This window comes from Ammospiza nelsoni, chromosome 7 (genome assembly GCF_027579445.1).
Source record: "Ammospiza nelsoni isolate bAmmNel1 chromosome 7, bAmmNel1.pri, whole genome shotgun sequence".
In the NCBI taxonomy this organism is placed as follows: domain Eukaryota; kingdom Metazoa; phylum Chordata; class Aves; order Passeriformes; family Passerellidae; genus Ammospiza; species Ammospiza nelsoni.
This window is the reverse complement of record NC_080639.1, coordinates 6,940,172-6,959,027: the sequence shown is the minus strand read 5'-3', so window position 1 is coordinate 6,959,027 and position 18,856 is coordinate 6,940,172. Positions and strand designations below refer to the sequence as shown.

The following is an 18,856-nucleotide window of genomic DNA, read 5'->3' as shown; positions in this document are numbered from 1 at the left end:
GCTGGTTTTTATTTGCAGTATCTTAAGACGAAGCCATTTGCCATGGGCTGTTTCAGCAGCCACTGTGTCTCTGGAAATGCTGGCATGGGCAGCCTGAAGGTGGTTTGGGTACCTGGTTGAAGGTCCATCCCCGGGCTCCAGGGTGTAGGACACAGGCTGGCAAAGTGTATCCATCCCTTGTGAGCCACAGGAGTTCTGTTAGGAACATCTGAGAGAAATTTCAGGGCAGTTTTCAGGACTTCTTATTCGAATCTCCACCATCCCAGCTCCACGATGTTTTTGCTCCCAGAGCTCCTGGTTGCTTTGGCCAGTGAAGTGAGCTGGAGAAGTGACGGAGAGATCGTAGCAAGGCTGTGAACAAGCACCAACCGGTAAATGGTGGAGCTGAGGAGGATGAGGCAGGATGAGGGTTTCCTTGGTTTCTGCAGAGGATGATCTTTGCAGTGGCAGCAGCAGGCACCCCTTGCCATGAGTCACAGGAAGCTTTTTCAGAGGAAAGGTCCAAGAATTGCGTTAGTGCCACTCCGGCTTGTTTCTTCCTGCTCCTTCCAAAAAGCCTTTTTGCTGCCATGTCCGCTGTCATCCTTGTCCCATGCAGCCCGCCTTCCTCCATTTCCTCATCCTCCTCACTGCTGTGGTGGTTGAGAGAGTGGGGAAAAACTGTCAGCTCAGGAAAGATGCTCTGAAGTTACTAAGATCTGTTTATAGCAGTGAGGGTGGAATTTCTGTTTGATGCAAGGGTTGATGGATGTGTGAAGTCATCCGGTGGTTGCGGGGGAAGGCAGAAGGGAATTGATTCCCTTTGTAGCCCTCTACCCCCAGAATTTTGGGAGACAACGCCTGGTAATCAATTTGTTACTCCTTCCTGTAAGCCCCTTGGTGCACTCGGGGGTAAATGGGGTTTGTTGGACCTCCCCCAAATTTTGTGGTGGGGAGATGTTTCATTTTCCTGTTGACAGCGTTCCCTGTTGTGTACTCTGCTGTCACAGGGACTGAGAAACACCAGGTTACTGCTGGGGAGTGAACCTAGCTGACTTGTGTGTCCTGAGTGCAGGGAAATTTAATCTTGTCTTCAGTCCTTAAGCGTGTTCTGGGCTCATTGGCTACTCCTCACCGACTGCTTCTTTGCTATATATGCTGTTTTATTACAGACTAAAAAAGCTTGAAAACAAACCAGTTCATATTTTAGTTTTTCTCATATTTTTTAAAAAAATTCATTTATCTATCCCTCTCCAGCTGAGCTGTTCAGCACCCCAGCTCCTCATGGAACACAGGGTGATTTCCAAATTCACAGGTTCCTTTTCCTACTGAGATTAATGTTGTCCTAAAGAAAGCCTTGGAATAAGGAGATGAGATCAAAGCAGACACAGCAACTGAATAGTGGCAGTAAAACTGAAGTCCTCACTTCACAAAGAACTTGTTTCTGAGCTGAACTGTGCAGTGAATCCTGTTATACTCTTGTATTAGTCCTGAAGGGTTCTTGCTTGCCCCTGCAGTCCTGCAGCACTTCTGCATTTTCCCTGGTTTTATTTCCCCTCGGTGTGAGTAAGCAAATGCAAGGCTCAAATAGCAGCATAGTCAGGCTGGTTCCAACACGTGAACAGCACTAGATAGAAAAATAAAAGAGGTAGAGCCAATTGCCTTCTTGATCTGTAAAGCAGAAAATACTAAATCCTTCCAGACCTCCTTTTTGTCATGTACCATCCATAAACCCCGTTTGGGGTTTGGATCGGCATCACAGCAGAACCCAGCTGCGCTGCTGCCTGTGTGCAGTGCAGCCTTGTGTGTGTCTGGCAGCAGCACAAAAGGAACCAGCTGATGATATTCACAGCATTAAAGGCCTGATTCCTGGGGACACACTTGGTTGGATGCAATTAAAATGCCTGTCAGGCATTTGATACCAGCAGCCCCTTGACAAACCGCCTGAGCCGCCGCGAGGTGCAGCATCCTATTGTAAGTGGATGATGGCGGAGCCGGCTGCCTTGGCGTCGTTCTCGAAATTTCTGTGGCCAGTGAACTCCCTCTTCCTCTCCCACTCACCCTCTTTTCCTTTTCACCGCTGCGGGGACTTGTGCTAATTTGCAGTTTTCCTTTTCCTGGCGTGCACATGGTAGAGACAAGCTGGTGGCTTGCAGACTGCGTCTGGCTGGAGACAGGCAGCGAGCCGATGGATAACAACACTCCGGGAGAATGATTGTGCAGCAGTTATTTAAGGATAGGCTTTTGGGGTATGGCAGCATATGAGCTGGTAATCATTTCATTTCAAAAATGTCAGCTTTGTTTGTTTGCTTGTTGAGGATTTGAGAGAGTTGTACCTTTATGCTGGAGCTTTTTGGGTTTTGTCTGCTGTAGATTAAAATCTGTAGCAGTGCACACTGGATGAATTCAAATGAATAGGTAATAAACTTCTGTGGATTTGTTTATACATTGATGCATGCATAGTGTGTGTTATATGCAGACACACCTTCATATGGATATGTTTATGCCTCTTTTGTCTTTGTATGATAGAAGAAAAACTTTTCTCATAGCTAAAAACTGTTTTTCAGCAAAAATTCAGTGTTTTCAGGGGTTTTTTGCCCCTCCCTTTGTTTTGTATTAGCAGATTCTTCAGTGTGTAGCTTTGGACGCAGCGTGCTGATTGGAATCTTCTTGTTCAAAGATCGGAAAGGTAGGATCCCTCTCTTTGAATGTGGGGATGAATGTGGCACTGGGTGTGGGCTGCTCTTTGTTATTTTGTTTTTCCTTTTTGATTTAAACAATAGTTGGTGGTTTGGGGTTTTTTTTTGTTTGTGTTTGTCAGCTTTGCAGAGATTTTCAAATTGTCGTGCCAGGCACTGTGAAGTTATTTTTGATGTGTAAATATATGCTCGAGGTAACTAATTAGCCCTTTTGGCTGCAGCTACCAAAATGTGAGATACAAACCCGAATGCTTGCCTATTGTCTCGTATTAGTGCAGGTGCAAGCTGCCTCCTGTCATTTGGGCTTGTCATAATACTGATTTTAGCACCAGCAAGGACAGGGTTAAACTGGCAGGCTTGTTCCAAGCAGGTACAACCTCTCCCAGGAAAGCAGCTCCTGGTTCCAGCAGCCTGTCAGTGCTGGGTGAGCATCTGTCTGATGGCTTTTTCACATACCACTGGCACTTCAGAAATGATGCCTGCTATCAAAAGGAGGAAAGCAAGCTGGGTTTTTCTGGCAGTGTCATTGCTAACTCCCAGGAGTAGCAGTTTATTGTCCTCTTCCCCTAGTTCCTTTTGGCTGGGGTTGCTTTAAGCCTTTGCCTCTGTAAAGGAAAGAGGGAGGTAAAATGTTGCAGAATAAAATCTCTAAGTTACTTTGTGTTGGACTTCCAGGTGTGTCAGGTAGTTAAGGAATACAGATTTCATTGATTTGCAGTGAGGACTGTGCTAAAAAAAAAAAATCCAGGCAGGATTGAAAATCTGCTCCCTTCACCTTGATGGAGAGAGAAAAAGGTATATCCATCTTGAATTAACTTCTCAGGTGCCAGTTCTCACCCAACACCCACCAAAGCAGACATTATGATGATGTTCTCTGTTATGGTGCCCTACAGGTTTCCTATTTCTTGGGTCTGCATTTGGACCTCGAGGGAATGTGTGCAGTCACAATATGCATGTGGCTTTAGTCTAAAGTTTTAGGGGCCTTTTAAAAACCTGAATAAAACCCCACAGAATGTTTTCTGGAAAGGTGGTTATGTTTCACTCTTTGACAAAGCCTGGGCTCCTGAAATGGCCATTGTGTCTCCCCAGACACGGAGGAATCCCAGGCCAGAACCTGGGCACTGGCAAAGGTGTGGGCCACTGCTAACAGCAAAGCATGCCTCAGAAAGGTGGTGAATAATCAATATCATTTACCCATAGGACTGCTTGATAGATGCTGTTTCCTGAGGGAAAGCGTTGTGGATTTTTCTAGATATTCTCTCTCCTGTTTTTTTGCATACAATTCTCTTATTTGTTTCCCCTTTCTACACATCTTTCCATTCCCTTGGACTTTGTAGTTTTTCTGTCTTTGGCAGAAGGCTTTTACCTAATAGATTTGCCTGGCTGAGTACAATTTTTTAAAGGAGTTCTTTACTTGCTAGTTTATCTTAGCTGCTTTTAATACTGTTTCCTCCTGGTTTCAGTTTTCACTAGACTAATTGAAATAAGAAAGCCTGGAGTAAATAGTGTTTAAAATGCTTTAATTTGTGAAAAATGCATTTAATGATTTGATTTTAACTGAGACCAAATCCCTTCTCTCTACTTTTAATTTCACTTCCACTGTCCAAGGCAAGAAGCCAAACTGCAGTCTCATTCTGATTTCATTAATGTTTTGCAAACTCTGTCTCAAGGACTAATATTGCTTGCTGGGCTTGATGTCAGAGTCCAGGGTTTTGCTGCAGCATTGAAGAAGGGGAAAGGAAGGCTCTCTCACAAATAGGAATGATAGCATTGTTAGCAGGCAAGTAGAACTGCCTAGTTTTTATAGTATTGGTGGATAAAGAGCCCAATTTTTTGGCGATGTGATCCCTTAGATCCCAGCAGATTTTCATCTGCTATGGAAATGTCTGTTATCTCCTGTGTACAGCATCTTATCAGTCCTCTATGGCATCCTTAAAACAAAGAAAGGGCATCAGCTGTTTGTTATTAAATCAGACTTGGTGGAGACTGGATTTTTTTACTACATATGCAAATGCTTATACATTTCTTGTACTTCTGATTTAGCAGTCATTTTGGCCTCCTCCTTTTATCTGGGTTTTTAAGATTCATGTTACAAATCATTCCTTTGGGCTACAAAGAAGAAAATGAGATGTTATCCTGGCAAAAATGGAAATTATTTCAAACAATATAATTTTTGTGACGAAGAGGTAAGGAGCACTTAGGCTGTAAGAGGAGATTTAATTTGAGATTCACAGGACTTAAAAAACCTGTGGCCACAGGGTTGGCTTGGAATATCAAAAAGACATCAAAAGGAAAAGAATATCAAAGGAAAAACATTTTGTTAGCTGATACAAAAGGCAAGAGAAGCCAGAGTGTGCAATGAGCAGCAATGAGGTGTGCTGGATTAGAGTGTGTGGGCTCCGAGGCATTCACCCAGGGTGACGTGATGGTTGGCACCCACCTTCCATTGGACATATGACATGGTGGCCAAATGAGCCAAAACACATGGTGCCAGTTCACCCCCAGGGCTCTCCTGCAGGGAGCAGCTTCAGGGGTGAACTTGGGTCTCTGTGTCTGCTCCTGCCCTCAGATGGTCATCTGGCTTTTAACCCTGCTCCTAGTGACCCTCACAGAGGAGGTAAAGAGGCTTTATGGCTGTTCTAGGCTGGGTCTAAATAGCCTTGGTTTGCTTGCCAGGGTTAGATCACCAGCATTGGTGTTGTCTTGTCCTGTTCCATTACATGGAACAAGGGGTGGTTTGAGCATTGGAGTGAATGGTGCTGACTTTGATTTATGTCTTGTGCTTGATGGTGAGCAATTGTCAGTGATGATTTTCCTGCTGTTTTACTGATTATAAAGGCTGTCTCCTAGGCAAATAGTTTGCTGGCAAATAGGGTTCCTGCATTATGGCTTTTCTTTCAGCTGCAATGTGAGCGGGGTCATTTGCAGGGTCTGCTTTTTCTACTTGAATGTCAGTTTTCATGGGACTTGTAGGAAGGCAGCTACCTGTAACAAAACAGGCTGAAATTGGTCAAGGGACTCAAAAGTTACTAGCTGCAGAGAATATAATCTACATCAAACTTTCAGTGACTAAGACTGGAGCTGGTGCATCCTGATGAATGTTCTTCTATATGCATTTGCATCTTGTGTTCTCTCCTCCCATGCCAGAGCTTCCACTATTCCAGTTTCTGTGTGCTGCCAGCTGGGCAGGGCATGGCATGCTCTAGAGCTGCTCTGGCCATTGTGTGTGTGTGCTGCCTGTCTGGAAGGTCAGAGGCATGAGTGGTGAGGTTATGGCAGTGCTTTCTTCATGTAAAGGAAGAATTCAGTTCAATTTTTTCTAGGAAGAAAAGCTTCCTTAATTCTCTGTCAAGCTACATTTAATTTTTAAAAGCTAGGGATAGTTAGACAGCAGGGGTTTGGTTTAGTAAGGTTAGAATGGACCTTGTGTAACCTGTCAAGAAAATAATCATAAAAGCCCAAGAATCCAGTGGAGGATGGAACTGGACCAGGAGCTGGGCTGACATGGCCTCAGCTGGAGGAAGAAGGTGCACCTGATTAGGTGCAGGCCTGTGGTTCCTGTGAATGGCTGTAAAACTTCCAGGTTAATTCCTGAAAGGAATTGTGTCCTCTTTCTCTTCCTTATTTTCTTTGTCTCTAAAACAGACAAAGAAATGCCGGTGTATTTCTCAGGAGAAATATTCATCTTTGCAAAATGATTGAGATCCTTGGTTATAGGAAGCTGTGAAATTTGATCACTAGACTTAGAATGGTGGGTTTTTTCTTGGCTGCAGTACCAAAGGTGTTTGTGGTACTACTGCAGTAGCAGTAATAATAAAAAGGTTAAAATACATTTACTAAGATTTGATTTCTCCCAGCTTCACTCATCAACTTAACTTTTTCTTCTTCTTTGCTGCATTGAATTGCATGATGATCATAGAGGTCAGTGATGACATTTAAGATGTTAATGAATAAACAATAATCAATTAATCAGTCCCATTTCATGCAAAGGAATGGCTGTTTCCTGATGGACACTCAGCTGGCATACCAAAGCTGAGAAGGGCAGAGTCTGTGTTGCCAGTAGCATGCTAGGAGAATCCTCTGTAGCAGCAATGCTGCTGACTCATGCTTTACAACATTCCCTGGAACATTCCCTGACAGGCTGGAGGTGCAGATTAACTTCCTTTCCCATCCTGCTCAGGGGATAATTCATTCCATTATTTGCCACCAGGTGAAGCCTCTAGATAGTTATGCACTGCTGCTGTTATCACTGACCTTATATGGGGTGCATTAGCATGGAGCTTGCGAGAAATCACGGGCAATTTATTTTAATACTTTGGGTGTCAGTCACTGCTAAATCACAGGAGCTATTTGCATTTATTTTCTGAGTCATCCCAGTTCTTGTGATAAGGTGATTTTTTCAGTGTATGTGGTTAGTAAACTGCATTTATCTCCATTTTTTCTTACCTAGGTGTGTGTATTTTGCTTAAAAATGCAAATGTATGTCTTAATTGGCTAAAAGAGAATGAATCACATGTAAGGAGGTGCCTTTCTTTGCCTTCTCATTGCTAAGGGGAAGGGGTTCATGACTGCTGGAGAGTAGTGGGGGAAAGATCAGAGGTGTGCATTAAGTGACAGGATAAAAGTCCCTGTATCATCCAGTTGCTTCTGTCTCTGTGGTTCCCAAGTTGCTTCCTTCCACATGCCCAAAGGGACCTGAGCACTCTGCTGCTCCTCAGCACGGTAACATTTGATACTGCGAAGCTTGATCTTATGGTAGAATTCATAGCCCTGAATTTGCTTGGGGAGAAAAAGATACATGGGAGAGCTCTGGGGACTTGCACATCCTCAAACATTTATTTCAGGTGTTTGAAGTGCAGATGTGGAAACAAGGTCACAACACACCTCTGTGGAAAGTTCCTTGACAAATCACTGCCAACTGCAAGCACAGGGCAGCACAGTCCAAGCATAGATAGTACAGCAGAGAGGAGATTCTGCTGAACCGGTGTCTCATTTTTGCTCTGGAGAAGGCCCCTGGTTCTTCCTGCTCTGCAGTGCCAGGAGCTCTGCACACCTGCCTGTGCATTCCTGTGCAGCTGTGCAACCTGTAGTGTTGGTCAGGGTGCTCTCAGGCCCCACGTGAGCTTCTGGCAGCACTGCACAGGCCAGGGGGATGCCTCAGGTTTTAGCTTTTATATTTTTTAGATTCTGTGCTGCTTTAGTGTGTGGGTCTGAGCTTCATATAAGGAGATGGTGAGCTCTCTTCACACAGCAGGGAGACAAAACAATTCCTTCTCTAGCTGAGGACCAGGGGCAACTGATTCAAGTCTCAGTCCCAAGAGCATAAACAACATAGGCTGAAGAAAGAAAAACAAGAAGGATGGGAATTCATCATCTGAAGCTCTAATTGGACAGTTAACTCTAATATGCAAATGGACCAGAACTTATAAAAGCGACAGACCCCGTGACCAGGTGTCCATTTTGTGACCATTTTGGTTCATCTTGGGTGCAGCCCTGGCTGGGCTCTTGTGCTGCCCGAGGTGGCTCCATTGAGGCCTTTTAATAAATCCCTGCTTTATTCTTTAACTCTGTCCGGTCTCTGCTCTAGGTCAGCCTTCACAAGGCATCAAGGGACTGCTGCTCTCTTGCAACTGTGTTCTGCACCTTCTCTGAGCATTGGGGGGGCTTTATTGGCATTTCTAGGGTGATAATTTGCAGTATAAGATGTCAGTGGAGTTGATTTGTAGTTTTACAAGCTTAGAAGTCTCTCTTGCCAGGGTGGATTTTCTAAACCCACACCCTCCTCACTCCCCTGTTTTTAAAGCTTGATTTCTTCTTGGGTGGATGTGCAGTGCCTGGGAGAAGTGAGTCCTCTTCTTGGACAGTTGCCATGAAGTATGGCTGCAGTGCAGCTAAGCATATTAACAATCACTGAAGTAAGAATTGGTGCCATTATTTGTAGAGGTGGTGTTACATAATGAGAACAGCAGTACTTGTGAGGTCAGAGTGAGGCATGGGCAGAACTGCTCACTGCACCAACCTTCCCTGAAGAAATGCCCTTGAGGCTCTAAATGAGTGAGCTCACTCTCAGGTTCCTGCTATTTGGTGTCCATTAGTAAACATGTCTTTCAGCAAACACTTGTGGAGGTCATTATGGAAAGGTAAATTCAAGGCTAATGTATACAACTACTAAAAGGAGTTTTACAGTTGTATTTTAGCTAGTGCGTGTGTAAAAACTTTAAATACCAATGCGTGTGTAATAAGGGGGAAACTTGAGCACTTTAGTGATTAATTATAGAACAAAAGAGATGGAAACCATGCTCCATAATACAAGTAAGGCATCCATGCAGCTCATAGTTTGCAAGCCATAAATAATTCCCTGAAAGTACTCACTAAAGAATAAAAATCCCCATAGAAACAAAATCAAAAGAGAAGAAAACAAACAAAACAAAGGCAGAGTTCTTTGTGGTTGCCTGGCACTATCATCTGAACTGAGGCGCATCTCTTGGTTCCCATTAATACTGCTGTGTCCCCTAAGTGTTGTGTTTTGCAACTCTTGGAGTGGGTGGGTAGGTGTAAGAGCAGAGTAGTCAGAGATTCTGATCTTCATAAACCTGTTATTTCAATGTGGTGGGATGGCCCTTAGTTCATGGAACTGGCTAGGCTGGATTCTTGGGAGTGTCTGAGTGGGCATATTGTTATTGTGGTGAAGTCCTGTTATTTTCAGTGTTGTTGTCCTGTAACTTTTACCTCAGAATGATATTTACAGGTTGAGCAAAGCCTAGAGCCTACCTTACCTTGTGTGCTGTCATGTCTCATTTTGAGTGTCTGTAGTAAAGACAACGTGTTTAATCTTACTTAGCATATTGAATGGAGGGAACCAGAGCAGAAGGGAGTGTTGAATCTAACAGTTCCTGCTCCTGGGCATTTGCGCTTGGCAGCCCAGGTGCAGGTCAGAAGTCTCTGCACAGCTGCACTGCTGTGGTTTGCCTGCACAAGTTGGACGTGGATGTCTTTAGGCAGGAGGGTCTGCACATGGCCAAAGAAATGCCTCCTGATTCTGCTGTGTCTGTGCTGGTGTTCTCCACCACATGTGGAGGCCACATCTGTGCCTTTTCTGAATGTCATGTCAATTTTTTCTTTTCTCAGTTGTAGAGAGATCTGTGCAGGAAAAATTCCTCTAACTTCAGCTGCTGTGTTTGAAAAAGGGCACACGGAAGCTTAGGGCTGTTGTGATATCCTTTATGGGCAGATGATTGTGGTTCTGCTTCAGAGATGTCCCCAGCACCAAAACCACCTGTGCTTCTGCTGCAGAGATGTCTCCAGCACCAGAGCCACCTCAGTTGCCTTTTGAATTGTGATTAGCAGCTGTGCTACAAAATACTTTCTGGCTGTGCAACCCAAAACTTTTTTGTTATTATTGTTCTTCATATGTTAAAAGTTAATCCAAACCCAGCAGACCAAACATAAGTATTCAGCCTTGGTGAATGGCTTTGAAAAATGTTTGTGATTTCCTCCCTAAAATACCAATCTCTCATTAACAGTGGAGAAAAGTAGTGAGTTGTACAAAAGGGGACAGAGTGAAATCATTGCGTCTGTGTCCACTTGTTCACCTACACTTTTTTTAGTGTTTTTGTTTGCATTTTTTGGAGCTCTCTTTAATTACAGATAGCCCTTGTAATAACACTGTAGTGACCTACAAAATTCTTTTCTGCAGCATCCAAATGGGCATGAGAAATACCAAAACAAACTCTTCTATCTAATATCAGTGAAGGAGTGCTGGACTTAGAAATATTTTTATAAGATCTGTTGCAGTAAAGTAGCATGGACAGACTAATTCCTGAAACAAATAAGCTTCTTCCTGTAACCAAATATGTGTGTATTTATGTGCATAATCAAATACAATATAGAAATGGATATAAAACCATGGTGTCAGGAGGGGAAGAAAATAGTGTATCTTCTTTCACTCACCCAGAATTTCACTCAATTTAGGGTGGGTTTTTTTTAAACTTTCTGCATCTGTCCGAGGGGAGATGACTGTTTGTATCTTGTCAGGCAGAAAGTTTATTTAGGTGTTCTGAAATACTGTTACTAAGCTAAATTTGAAAAATACTCTTACTGAGCCTAGAGTAGCAACTATGGAATTGACTGTTGACTTGAAAAACCTTAGACAAGTCTTGCAGTGAAGGATAATCTTATATGTGAACATCTTTCACATGTGTTTCTGTTTGAGTAGTTTACTAAATGTAATGAAAAGCCCAAATTCTTCACGTGCATTCTGTCAGAAATATGTTGCCACCTGTTATGAACAGGTTTAAACACAGAAGAGCAAAGAAAGCTAAGTCTCTGTGTAAAAAAGGTAAAGAACTTTGAAGGTTCTAAATACTCTCAAAATTGAGATTAAAACCAAACAATAATAAATGTTGATACAAAAAAAAAAAATTTGTATTTAATAGTAAGAGAGGCAAAGAGAAAAGTAGAGAAGAGTTACAAAAAAGCTACTTTAAAAAGTGTGGGATAGGTCATCACCACACTGTGCTTTGCACCAGTTTTGCCTTTCTTTTTATGGGCCTCAAGGTGGGCTACTCACAGTCCGATCCTGTGTGTAGTTTTCAGGTGTTAAAGAATGGCTGTGATAGGCAGACATAATGAAAAAACACTTTTTGAAGCCTTTCAGGTGTTAAGCAGTCATAATGACAAAGCACTTTTTGAAGCCTGTATCTTATTATTAGGCTCTTACACCACCTTTGGATTCTTGTTATGATGCTAATGTGCTTTCTTGCAGTTTAGCTCCTTTCTCCTTAAATCAATAGAAAGAAATAGCTGTATAATAAACTATGCTGTGAGAAAGTAATATATTATGACACAGCTTAAAAAGAGTTTTGAGGATTTCCAGCCATGAGTGTTTATGAGAACTGAACTCATTTTGATTTCCCAGCAGTCCTGTTTGCAGAGATCATGGGGTGTCTATGAAGATGGAGGGGTGCAAGGTGTCAGAAGGTGGGAAGCAGGGACCCTCAGCTCCTGCAGGAAGCTGCTGGGCCTGTCTGAAACGCTGACTGGAATGGCTGCTGTGGCTCATGGGCTGCCTGCCAGCACAAAGACAGTGGCACTGTCTCTGCAGGTTTGCTGTAGGAAGGTTAAGCCTATGGATTGGAGTAATCCTTACAATATTAAAAGCCCCAGTCTTGCAGTGTCTGATGGGGAAGGACCTGTCAGACAGCACAGAAACTTGCTGAGATATCTCTGATTGAGTGTCTCTCACCAGCCTCTCCAATGTGTCCCCTGCAGTTTTTTGGTTGTCTCTGGCTGTTGGTTTGTCATCAGCAGCTTTTGCTTTTGGTAAAATGCTCCCCCACAGCAGAAACTGGCCTTGGATCTGAGCCCCTTGGCTGCTTAGTGGAATTAAATCTTTCACTGATCCACGTCATTCAATATTCACTGCAGCCCACTGGCTCTGCCTACCCCTGCTGGCACTGGTTTCCTGGTCCTTTTGCCCTGCATCTCTCGCTGATCCTGGATGTGCAGAAAGTTTGTATCTCTGAGGTAAAATGAGGGGATTTTTTTGTGGGTTTTTTTGTTTGGTTTTGAGGCTTTTTTTTGGGGTTTTTTTGTGTTTTTCTTTTGTGTTTGTTTTGTTTTGGGGATTTTTGTTTTTGCATTTTGCTGTCCACAGCAGCTTGTCTCAAAACCCCAATGAAACACTGGGCTTGGCCTGTCACATTTCCAACACAATGTGGCCCTGCCTTTCCCAGAGCTGGGCTGTTTTGTCCCTGGGTCTGAAGCATGTGTTTGCAAGGCACAGAGGCACAGCTTATCACTGCTGGGCAGGAGCATCTGTCCCAGGCTCTGCTCATGGTGTGCTTGATGGAGAATGGGTGAATTGCTAAATGAAAGCCTGGAAGGAAACCCCATGACCTCTGCACCTGTTTTAGGTTAGAGGGCTCCATGGGACAAGAGCCAGCCTTTGAATCAGCTTGTCTGGAGCTGGGCTGGGCATTGGAAAACTACTTATCTGTTTAAATAGACTTGATGGCTATTGTGTGGCTGCCATCTGTCCTATTTCACACACAATAACTTTGTTTTATTGTCATCTTTAACCATGTCTTGCTAGGTCTCTAAACTGCTGGTCAGTCTGCATTCATTATTGAATAAAGAGGCTACCACTTTTTTCACCAGAAAATAATCTTACTACAATAGTGGTAAATGAGCCTTTTCCCCCTGTTTTGGCATGAGTGCCTTTCTGCACAAGAAATGTGATTGATAGCAGGGACCTCACTGCAGCATTTATTATCCTGATTAATCACGGCACTTTAATAGGGTGCTTTGCTTTAAACAGAAGACAGTGACCATCTAAACAATAGCTGGAGCATTAAGTATTGAAAGCCAAAATGCATGTTATGATTTTTTTTTTTTTGTTTTATATTAGGAGCAGGGGAAAAAAGCAGGATTTCAAGGAGAATGAGTGTTGAGTGTGGAGAGCGCTGTAAAAAGTTTATTATCAAGAGTTAAGAGGTTTAAGGGCTAACAATAATAAAAATGTAATGGCAAATGTGTAATGCACTGTAAACGTGGTTTGTTGTGCCAGTTCAAATAATCTAATCTTGCCATAAACTTCTGTGTGTGTTTGTGTGCAGTCAGCTCTTGAAGGCTTGTCTGCATGCAAAACCCATAGGTGTATTAAGGGGCTGTGGATAATTAAACAAGTGTGCACTTTGTTTGTTGTATGCCCAAAGAAGACTGAGGTTTACTTCACTCTGGGACCACATCACTTCTCAGTCAGTCTGGCCCTTAGGTCTGCAGAGATTTTGGTGTTATGTGACACCTCTGTGGTATCACTTGGGTACCATGGTTTATGTGGTTTCAGGTTTGACACATGAGTTCCCTTTTGGGAGAGAAATCACTCCCTGGTAAAGGGGTAGGGACTGGAGGTGGAGTTCAAATACTCAGCTGCAGCTGCCTCAGCATGACAGCATCCAGGATGGAAGCAAGTGCCTTCTGTGAGGACATATTCCACATGACCACTGTGTCTTTTCAGCTGGTGGCTGTCATTGCACTGTGCCCAGATGTAAACCAGGTTGGGATGGATTTCTGAAACCACCTCTTGGGCCCTGAACACTCCTGATGTAACAGAATGATCCCTCTGACCACCCTTTTCTTAAGGGCAGGGGAACCCAGGATTGCATAAAGCAGATTCTCCCCCTTTTCTCTCTGTGTTACTTGTGAGGAGTGTGTGATACTGCCCGGAGAACATGGTTCAAAGCCTGCTGGAGCTCAGGTGAAAACTTTCATCAGCTTTAAAGGGTTTTGGATTGGTCCCCTAAGGAAGGACCTGCTTTGATCAGTAAAGAGTGCACGGGGCAGATTCAGGTGCTGGCCTGAGAAGGGCTGCTCTCGCTGTGGGGCTGATTTCTGCTGAGGTTTGCAGGTGAGGGAAGGAGAGGCAGGCTGTCTGCAGGGCACAAGGCAGCTGGGCAGGAAGGCATGTCACATGCCAGTTCAAATAACATGCAGAGTGACTTGTACAAAGTGGAGCTTGGGTGGCATGACCTGCTTGACTTAGAACACCACTTCACCTCAGCTGCAGTCAGTCTTCTTCAGGGAGAAGATGGAGTAAACATGCATTTTTTAACAGGTGACAGGTGAGATAAAGATGAGGAAAGTTAATTGGAATTGTCACTGCAGAGCCTTTTGCCAGAGGCTGGCATTATGCTGAAAAGTGACATTAATAATGTTGGCAGGATGGGACAATCTACTGTTTAATATTAACAACTAAAATTCACCTTTTAATTATTCACTTAAATTGAGGTGGGAGAGCTTTGGCTTGCTTTAGTTTCCAAACTGCCATTTCCTCTAAAGTGCTCTTGGCTGCCACAGATATTACTTTAATCCAGCCCTTACATGTGAAAAGCTCTCAGCATTTTGCTGGGGATGTCTGTTCCTTGGCTGATCACCTTCAGTGGAGTAAATTAGTATAATGATCCATACATGATTAATTAGCTAAGGTTTAGCTAAGGTGCAGTTGGGTGTGGATGTAGAGGTGTTGGAGTGTGTGCTCTATGCATACAAATTAGGGTGCTTTAATTAACATATTTACATAATTATAACAAATACTTAGTAATTGTGCTGGACCTGGCTGAATGTTAAAGGTAAGAATGGTGGGGGGAAATACCAGAAAGGCCCTTTAAAATAAATTGTTACTTACAAGTGTTTTAATAGCAACATATGGTTGTGTGGCTCAACCTAAAACTTAAATTTACACTGAAATGCTTTCATTGTTCTATTCAAACAAATTTGTATGGTTTTATTGACTGGTTGTAAATGGTACATTAAAGCATATGCAGTCAAAATGGTGTAGACTTTGGGGATGGCTTTTAGCTTCCTTGTGTCTGTTTCAGTATTTCCTAACATGTTACAAATTATTATTTGCCATTTGGGCACCTTTTCGGCTGTTGGAGGAAGGCTGAAAATTTGGTGCAAGTTTTGAGCTTGTGGCATTTGTAGGGTAGGCCACAGTGAATATTTCCCCTCTCCCTTCCTTGTGAGCTTCTTTAGCTGCTGCCACTTGAGGATGGTTTCCTGTTAAATTGCCTGTGTCACTTTTGGAGATGATTTTCTGCAAGTTGGTACTTCTAATGATCCATAGGAGAGAGTAATGTTATGGAAAAGACTTCTAGTAGGGATGCACATCTCATTTTCAGAGATGAAACCATAGTTGGCCTTAAAAAGCCAACTATGTCACTGTTTGTGTGCACATGTGTTGCAGTAGAAATTAGGCTTTCTGTGGCCTGGTGGCTCTTAGTTTATCACCTCTGGAAGCTGAAACACATGCAAGATTTTGCCTCTTGTGTAGTGTAGTTTAGTTTTTAGTTCCAGTAATAAAATAACTTTTGCAATTATTTTAATATAATTTGTTTGAATATAAGCAAGATTAGGGTGGATTGTTTGTTTATTTAACTAGTTACTTAATTTTTCTTAGGAATAACAGGATTAGAACAAGTAATTCACAACATGCAGTTTATCCAAAAGAACAGGTCCTCTCTTCCATCCCCTCAAGGCATCTAAGCACCCATTAGTCTCTTAGCATTAAAGAGCCCTGTGGGGTAGTGGTAGCAAGACTGCTTTTTCATAGGCTGTTAACAACTGAAAAGAGCTGAAGCAAATTTATTACTTATATTTATTACATATAAATACAGTAAATTGTTTTGTAATATTATTTTGCATGTTATTTTTACATTTTTAAACTTTCTTTTCTACATTTTTCATCATTATATATTACAGTGTATTTATTACATATAAATACAGTAAATTGTTTTGTAGTATTCTTTTCTTGCTTCTAACAGTTGCCTTCATACCAAGAACATGCTCAGTCTTTATTTTGGCATTTCATCATTTAACTTTTTTTGAGGTTTGGGCTAATTGCTTAAATCCTCTTGATCTTTTCAAACTATTACTGGTGAAGTGATGAGTAAAATATACCATCTCGTATATCCATCTGAATTGAAAGTACCCTGACTACCTTTACAGAGCAGGCCATTGAGATACTGGAATATGGCAAAATTTTATGCACTAGTTACTGATGCATAAGGGGTTGTTTTCACCCAGCTGTGCAGTTGCCAAGGAGAGGTTGTGTGACAGCAGGAGGATGTAGCCTAATTGAGGCAAATTGAATATTTATTTTGTGACACTGAGCACATATACTGGGTTACGGGGGATTAATTCTGTCCTGGGTTTCACAGACATTATGGCCCCACTGTCACACGTGTTCAGGATGAGTTGTGTCCGTATTTACCTCTGGTGTGGCCTGTTGCTGGGACACCATATGTCCCTACAGAATTCACACACACATTTTAGGTAATGTTGTATTGGTGGCAGCTTCTCCTGTCAAGTGCATTTTTTTCCCCCCCTGAGTGAAGAGCACCATGTTGTAATTCTACCTTTGTAAGTCAGACTACACTTGGTAGGAAGCCTTTGAACGTTTCTGTCTCAGCCTTGATTCCTGTTTGCCAATATCCCCATCATTAAACTGGGATGTGGCACAGCTTGGAGCACATGCCTGTGGGCTCTGGCCAAAAACTGTAGGTTCCCTCAAGCAGTTTTGGGTCAACACCTCCATGGCTGGGGTCTTGCATAAAAGACCATGACAGTCAATAAGGAGGACAAAATACAACTTTTAAAAAATATGCTCAGCTAAGAGGCAATTAATTTCAAAAACTGTTTTAATTAGTTTGTAGAGGTGAGCTACTTCACATGGCATATGTTTGCTGGGAAATGGTCCAGCTCAGTATTAAGAGGCTACAAGAAAATTGGCACTAAACATATGTGGATGCAAGGGGCTTGAAGGAATGAAACCTTAATAAAGGCCAGTACTGTCTGATTTACCTCAAGAAGGCTCAGTTCAGGTGCCTCTTAGTTTCCAGGAGTACTGACAGTTCTGTTGCCTTAAACAAGTATTGGTGATCAAATTTTGAATTTTATCTAAACTAGGTTATGCTTTAAGGCCATCTGATAGTCTAGAGTTGCGCCATTTAGGTCACTGTGCCTGTTTTGAGCTGAGCCAGGTCTGGTAACAGTATACCTCTTTAGGAGGAGATAGAGCACTGGCCAGGTGAGCAGAGAGAAGTGCAAGTGATAGGTGCAGTTGTATTGGTGGGGTACAGCTGTGTTCTTCTGTATCCAGTGACGTTATCACTGCTTAGGGAATCACGCTTTCTTTGGGAGCTCAAACCCAGTCCTGTTCCCGTAGTCTTACAGCACCTTCCCCAAAACACACTTAGAGCTGAGGAACCATCTCCCAAAGGAGGCAATGGGTATGTGTGCAGGGTGTGTGTCACCTGTCGTTCTCCATCCTCATCCAGCAGGAACGAGAAAACATACCATGGCCAGTCCCATGAGGCAGTAGGTGTGCCTTCTCTTTGGTGGTGTTCAGTGAAAGGCCCTAGTGTGTGCCCAGAAGGGAAGGTGGAATAAGGAGTGGCCCTTGATTTGTAATAGGTAACTGAGCAAGGTTTTCATTCCTTCCACACCTCTAGTTTGGCTGTTTAACTCCTTTAATCTCCAGTCAATGTTTTCTGATCAAAATGGAGCTGGAGAGTGTCCTTCACTCTTCAAGAGACGTGGAAGGAGGAGGTGGACAAAGCTCCCTGCCACTCCATTGCTCATTTCCTGTTTTTGTGTATTTCCCCAATTCCTACAAAACCCAGAGAAATCTGTTTCTTAATGCCTTAGAATAAGAAGCAGCAAAGCACTGAGATTTCTTAGTTTGCATCCAAAATACCATGTCTTCTAATCACCTCAGAGCAGCAGACATGAAAGCTCCTTCCAGAGAGATGTCACCAAGGTCACACGTTTTCCTTTGAATAATAAGCTGTGCTTTTAAAGGAGCTTAAGACAAACTTCAGGCCTATGGCCCATATGATCTGTTTACTGCATATAAAGACTGCAGCCCTTAGCTAAGCAGGAGCAAAGATTCTGTCACTAGAGCTGGGATTGAAACTCCAAAAACCTTGCATGTGCTTTCCTGATGTACCATAGAACCCGTGCATGTTTTAAATGGGCACAATAGCACAGTACAACACAGTTCTTAACTGTTTTTGAAAATTATTCCACATAAAATCCTCAAAAATTAGAGGCAGGGAGCAGCCAATAGTGGAAACAGCTGGGGAATGGGAATCAGATTATGGAAGAACAAACATAGATAAGTCTCCTCTTGTGTAACTTGCATCTGAATATATACTGCTCTGGTGCTGAAGGACAAGTTGTTTGATTATTGCAGCGAGACTCTTCATCATAAATACAGGTACATAGGAGCAGCTGGGGTTTCCTTTTCTCTCTTTTGTTTATCTGTATTTGGATATAAACTGTTCAAGGATCAATGCCTTTTCTCACCATGGGCACTGCCTACTTTTAAGGGGTGTCACTGTCAACCACAGCCTACGTGTGTTAAGGATGTACTTGGCATTTGGGTATAAACTAGAAATCAGTAGAATCAGATCTTACAATATTGTTGTTGTGTGCTCTGCTGATTAGAACCATAGAATCACAGATTATTTGGCCTGGAAAGGACATTAAAGACTATGATGTTCCAACCCTCTCTGCCATGGGCAGGGACACCTTCTGCTAGATCAAGTTGCTCCAAGTCCTGTTCAACCTGGTCCAGGGATGAGGCATCAACAACTTCCCTGGACAACTTGTTCCAG

The 18,856-nt window shown here is 42.8% G+C and overlaps 1 protein-coding gene across 29 annotated transcripts in view; it reads left to right on the top strand.

The window, feature by feature from the left end:
* MAP2 (microtubule associated protein 2) overlaps positions 1 to 18,856 on the top strand; it is a 217,984-nt gene that overhangs the window by 89,162 nt on the left and 109,966 nt on the right. For 26 of the 29 annotated variants that reach the window (XM_059476085.1, XM_059476080.1, XM_059476094.1 and 23 more), the window contains one exon: positions 2,603 to 2,668. The exons of 1 other annotated variant lie outside the window; for it this stretch is intronic. The gene's annotated coding sequence lies outside the window, so the exon portion shown is untranslated. Of the gene's footprint in view, positions 1 to 2,056; positions 2,229 to 2,602; positions 2,669 to 18,856 lie in introns of those variants that run through there. 2 more of the 29 variants (XM_059476074.1, XM_059476073.1) reach the window with 1 other exon arrangement.